Below are 6,000 nucleotides of genomic sequence, written 5' to 3'. Positions count from 1 at the left end.
GCCACCTTTATCTTGTGCCCAGACACCACAGTAACAGGAATCCCTGCTTCGGCTTCCCTACTTCCCTTCTCCATAGAACAGTCGGTCTCTTTCTTCCAAACTATAAATCGAATCATAGCACTTCCTGCTCTCAGGCTTCCAGCGGCCTCTTGTCACTCTCGGAATAAAATCCAAAGTCTGGGCGTGTGGGACTTCCGTGGTCGGTCCTTGGTTACCTCTCGTCTCGTGTGCTCGTCCTCTCCCCTTGTTGCACTCTGACTGGATAACGCTGGCCTCCTTGTTCTGCAGTCCCGCCAAGCACATTCCAGACTTAGGGCCTGTGCACTTGTTCTTTTCACGGCCTGTGGACTGGTGCTCCCATGGCTGCGCACAGCCTCTCTCCTCCACTTCATGGGAATGTGAGCACTGTGACAGAATTTGTCTGTTTTAAATTTTTTTTTAATGTTTATTTAGTTGAGAGAGAGACGGAGAGGCAGAGACAGAGTATGAGCAGGGGAGGGGCAGAGAGAGGGAGACACAGAATCCGAAGCAGGCTCCAGGCTCTGAGCCATCAGCACAGAGCCCGACGCAAGGCTTGAACTCAGGAGCCATGAGCTCATGACCTGAGCTGAAGTTGGAAGCTCGACCGACTGAGCCACCCAGCCCCCCCTGACCCCGACAGATTTTGATTCCCCATCCCTGTGCCTACAAGTATGCCTGGTTCATCAAAGCCCCTGGGAAACATTTGCTTAATAAATAAATGAGTGAACGCAGTTATTAATAGCCTTAAAATCATCATTTTGAACGGCTGCTTAGCTTAATGTAAACTGGTCTTTACTGTGAAATATTAGGTTGAACCCTATGAAACTGCCGTTTTGTAGATTAAAAATGGTTGATATTGGCAATTTCACATAGTTTAGTAGAATAAAACACACTGAGAAAGTTGCATTACATGAATACACCACTTGAAGAATTATTATAAACCAACATCCCTGTACCAAACATCCAGGCTAAACCCAGGACATTGCCGGCATCCCAGAAGTCCCCTGCGGGACCATTTGCAACCACATTTCTCTCCCTCCTCTCTAAGGTAACCACTCCTGATTTTTATGATAGTCACTTACTTGTTTCTCTTTGTCCTTTTACCATCTAAAGAGTATGGTTTTGGGGCGCCTGGGTGGCTCGGTTGGTTGGGCGTCCAACTCTTGATTTCGGCTCAGGTCATGATCTCACAGTTCCTGTGTTTGAGCCGCAAGTCGGACTCTGTACTGACAGAGCCGCATGAACCTTCTCTCTCTCTCTGCTCCTCCCCGTCATGCATGCTCTCTCTGTCAAAATAAATAAGTGATTTAAAAAAAAAAAAAGAAAACAGGTTTGTTTTGCCCATTTTTTAAAGTAAACTCTATGCCCAATATGGGGCTTGAACACATGACCCCGAGACCAAGAGTCATGTCCTCTACTGACTGAGCCAGCCAGGCGCCCCAGTTTTGCCCATTTTGGGGTTTTATGGAACTCGTGCAGTATGTATTCTTTTGTATCTGGCTTTTTTCTTTTTTCATTTATTTGATAGACTCATCCATGCTGTTGGTCTGTTGTGTGGAGGGTTATTACCATATACCGTTTCACTGTATGGCTATACCACCTCGCATCTGCTCTTGATGGACATCTGAGTTGTTTCCAGTTTGAGGTTATTACACATTATGCTGCTATGAGCATTCTTGTTTATGTTTCTCGTGCACCTTGAACCCATTTCTTTTTTTTAAACTTTATTTATTTTGAGGGAGAATGAGAGAGGGTGAGAGTGCATGCATGAGCAGGGGAGGGGCAGAGAGGGAGGGAGGGAGAGAGAGAGAGAGAGAGAGAAGGAGAGAGAGAATCCCAACCAGGTTCACGCTGCCAGTGGGGAGCCCGACACAGGGTTCAATCTCATGAATCATGAGATCGTGACAGCCGAAATCAAGAGCCAGATACCTAAGCGACTGAGCCACCCATGTACCCCGGACCCATTTCTGTTGCGTACATTCCTAGGAGCGTTGCATATATTTTCTATGATCCTGTGCTGAATGATAGAGAATGCAGTCTTCAACTTCAGTTGATGATGTCAAACTGTTTGCCAAACTGGGTATAACAGGTTGCACTTACAAGCAGCCTGTGAGAGTTCCGGCTGCCTCACGTCAGAAGCAACACTTAATATTGGTGTTCTTAGTTTTAGATACTTGGCAACTCGTTATGGTTTTAATTTGGATTTCCCCGATGACAATAAAGCTAAACATCTTTTCATAGGCTGGCTGACATTTCATATCTTCTTTTGTGAATTGCTCTTTCTATCTCTTGTTCATTTTTTTTTTTTAATTTTTTTTTTTCAACGTTTTTTTATTTATTTTTGGGACAGAGAGAGACAGAGCATGAATGGGTGAGGGGCAGAGAGAGAGGGAGACACAGAATCGGAAACAGGCTCCAGGCTCCAAGCCATCAGCCCAGAGCCTGACGCGGGGCTCGAACTCACGGACCGCGAGATCGTGACCTGGCTGAAGTCGGACGCTTAACCGACTGCGCCACCCAGGCGCCCCTCTTGTTCATTTTTCTACTGAGTTGCCTGTCCCGTTCTTGTTGCTTTATAAGATTTCTTTTATATTTTGGCTTTGAACCTTCTGTGGCTTATATGTGTTGCAAGCATTTTCTCTGTAGCTTGACATTTCATTCTTTACACGGCACCTTTTTATAGCCAGTATTCCTGAAATTTAATGCACACACACGTCTCCAGTTTTCTTTCTCAGATAAGCATTTTTTGTGTTCTGCTTTAAAACTCTTCCCCTACCTAAGGTCACAAAGATATTCTCCTATATTATTTTCTAAAAGTGTTACTTAAAGAAATTTTTTTACACTAAAATGTTTGACAATTTTATGCAAGAACCACTAAAGTTTAATATTTAACAGCACAATACACTGAATCCAAGATATAAAGTTATCGTGTTCAAGAAACTGGGGAGAATCACTCTATCAACTCACTATACAGTATGTGATAAGAAGAATACTCACTTTATCATAGAAAACCTGTCTACACATAGTAGTTGCTTCAAAAAACAACTTGGGGGACACCTGGGTGGCTCAGTCGGTTAGGCATCCAGCTCCGGCTCAGGTCATGATCTCACGGTTTGTGAGTTCGAGCCCCGCGTCGGGCTCTGTGCTGACAGCTCGGAGCCTGGAGCCTGCTTCGGATTCTGTGTCTCCCTCTCTCTCTGCCCCTTCCCAGCTCATGCTGTGTGTCTCTCTCTCAAAAGTAAATAAACATTAAAACATTTTTTTCAAAAAGCCATTTGGTCTTCTCTTGGCTTGTAAAAATGGTGTTCCATATTTCAGTGTAAATTAGCAACCTTCGACTCTTCGGTGTGGCAGAGATGTGGTTTTCACCTTCCGGTTCTTCCACCCCAGCCTGTGCCTCGAGGTCTGCAATGTTTTCTCCAGATCGTCACTGGGACTACCCATGTCGTCACTTTGCTGCAGGAGGGTCGGTACCACCTGGGTGAGATCCTGCACCGTCTTGGGGTCAGACTGGGGCATCTCTCCGGTTCCCAGCTTGACAGTGAAATCTCAACCGTCACCTACACTCTCAAAGCGTTACTGTTTTATTTATTTATTTATTAAAAAAAATTTTTTTTAGGGGTCCCTGAGTGGTTCATTCGGTTAGGCATCTGACTTGGGTTCAGGTCATGATCTCACAGTTCATGGGTTTGAGCCCTGCATTGGGCTCTGTGCTGACAGCTCAGAGCCTGGAGCCTGCTTCAGAATTTGTGCCTCCCTCTTTCTCTGCCCCTCCCCTGCTCATGCTCTGTCTGTCTCTGTCTCTCAAAAATAAATAAAGGTAAAATAAAATAAAATAAAAAACTTTTTAATGTTTATTTATTTTTGAGAGAGAGAGAGAGAGCGTGAGCAGAAGAGGGAGACACAGAATTTGATGTAGGTTCCAGGCTCTGAGCTGTCAGCACAAAGCTTGACACAGGACTCAAACTCACGGACTGCGAGATCATGACCTGAGCTGAAGTTGGACGCTCAACCGACTGAGCCACCCAGGCGCCCCTATTTCTTTCTTTCTAAAGTAGTGTCCATGCCCAACGTGGGACTTGAGCTCACAATCCTGAGATCAAGCGTGCTCTACTGACTGAGCCAGCCAGGAGCCCCTAAAAGCCTTGTTTTATTTTTATTTATTTATTTTTTTTTAATTTTTTTTTTCAACATTTATTTATTTTTGGGACAGAGAGAGACAGAGCATGAACGGGGGAGGGGCAGAGAGAGAGGGAGACACAGAATCGGAAACAGGCTCCAGGCTCTGAGCCATCAGCCCAGAGCCTGACGCGGGGCTCGAACTCACGGACCGCGAGATCGTGACCTGGCTGAAGTCAGACGCCCAACCGACTGCGCCACCCAGGCGCCCCCTGAAAGCCTTGTTTTAAATGATGACTTAACTTTATAACTGTTTTCAGATCATAATTCATTTCAGATCATTCTCTCTATTGTTGCACATTTAGGGTGACCTTTTTTGTTTTTCTTTTTGCAAATACCTCTTTTAAATTTTTATTTTATTTATTTATTTATTTTTATTTGAGAGAGAGAGAGAGTGCGAATGGGGAAGAGGAGCAAAGGCAAAGAGAGAGAGAGAATCCCAAGCGGGCTCCACACTCAGTGCAGAGGCCGATGTGGGGCTCAGTACCAGAACCCTGGGATCATGTCCTGAGCCAAAATCAAGAGTCAGACATTTAACCGACTGAGCTACCCAGGCACCCCCAAACACTATTTTAAACGTTGTGGGAACAGCCTCCTCCAAGCCCTCTGGCACTTGGGGAAAGGAAGTGGTGGGAGGTATTGCCCACTGACAGTCTAGCCTTACTCTCTCTCCTGAATTCTAGATATTTCTCCCAATGCCCGTCAGCCAAGCTCACCATCGTCACCAAACGCGGGAGGTACCTGCCATGGAAAGTCAGGAGACCTGACTCTGGCCGCTTTGGCATTGACCTTGACTGGAAAAGCACCCGACTCTGCCTCATCCGACCGGTGTGTGTAGGTCAGGGCACAGAATCCTGCATCACCAGACTGCCTACCTGGTGCCCTTTCCCCTGGCCCACCACCACCAATCAGCAGTGAGGCCAAGGTCCTGGCTTTCACATCCCGGAATGTGGCAGGGGCGGTTTTCCTGGTGTGATTCACAAACTGCAACAATGTTTCAGCCGGACACAGAGACAAACTAAGGGGAGGGGGATGCGGGTGTCCTCAGCCAGGAAGCTTCCTAAGTGCCTCCCCGTCCCCAGGGATCTCTGCCTCTCTGAGCTGGTTGTGTCTCTCATAGTGGAGGGTCATGGGCCCCGCCCTCCCCCGCCTTGAGAGGGCACTCACACCATCCTTCTAGCTGTTTCTCACCCGAAGCTGTCTCTCCAGCTGTGCGCACCCGCAGGTCAGGGAGCAAGCATGCGTACACTTCTCGGCCCCTCCCCAACCCCGTGGCTGGACAAGGAACGATACTCACCAGCTGTGAGGGTGAGCCACCAGACGGTGTTTGGAGGAAGGATTCCAAAGTGGTCCAAAATGCGCACCTCTGGCCTCCCTGCTGGCTGAGCGCGGTCACAGAGGAGTGACAAAAAAGGAGCTGGGACAAACTCTCACAGGCCACGGCAAGTAGACTTTCAAAACCCAAGTCCGACGCTCCCGGCAAAGGCTCAAGCGTTCTCGGCAATAGCTCCACCCACAGGCCGTGCTAACTGCCGTGGGGACGTCAATCCCCTCGGAAGATCCTGCCTGTACCCTCTGCGGGTTTAGAAGCTAAAGGGAACGACAGCTGTTCTGAGCTGGGAGCAGAGTGGCCCCAGGGCTGGGAGCACGCTCTGAGCCCGAGTCAGGAAACCTGAGCTCGGGCCTGGCTCGGCCACAGTGTGCCCCGGCCTCCTGGTGACTTCACCCCTCTGAGCCTGTGCCCTGATATGCCCAGCAAGGGGCAGTCCTGCACAGCCACTGCACAGGGATGGAGTCAGA

The 6,000-nt window shown here is 48.0% G+C and overlaps 1 pseudogene; it reads right to left on the bottom strand.

Moving 5' to 3' along the window:
- Window positions 1-2,067: 2,067 nt before the first annotated feature.
- On the bottom strand, window positions 2,068-3,540 carry LOC122237120 (annotated as a pseudogene).
- Window positions 3,541-6,000: the final 2,460 nt, after the last annotated feature.

The sequence above is a fragment of the Panthera tigris genome, chromosome A3 (genome assembly GCF_018350195.1).
Source record: "Panthera tigris isolate Pti1 chromosome A3, P.tigris_Pti1_mat1.1, whole genome shotgun sequence".
Taxonomy (NCBI): Eukaryota; Metazoa; Chordata; class Mammalia; order Carnivora; family Felidae; genus Panthera; species Panthera tigris.
The sequence above is the reverse complement of the archived record's forward strand: the minus strand, read 5'-3'. Positions and strand labels throughout refer to the sequence as shown.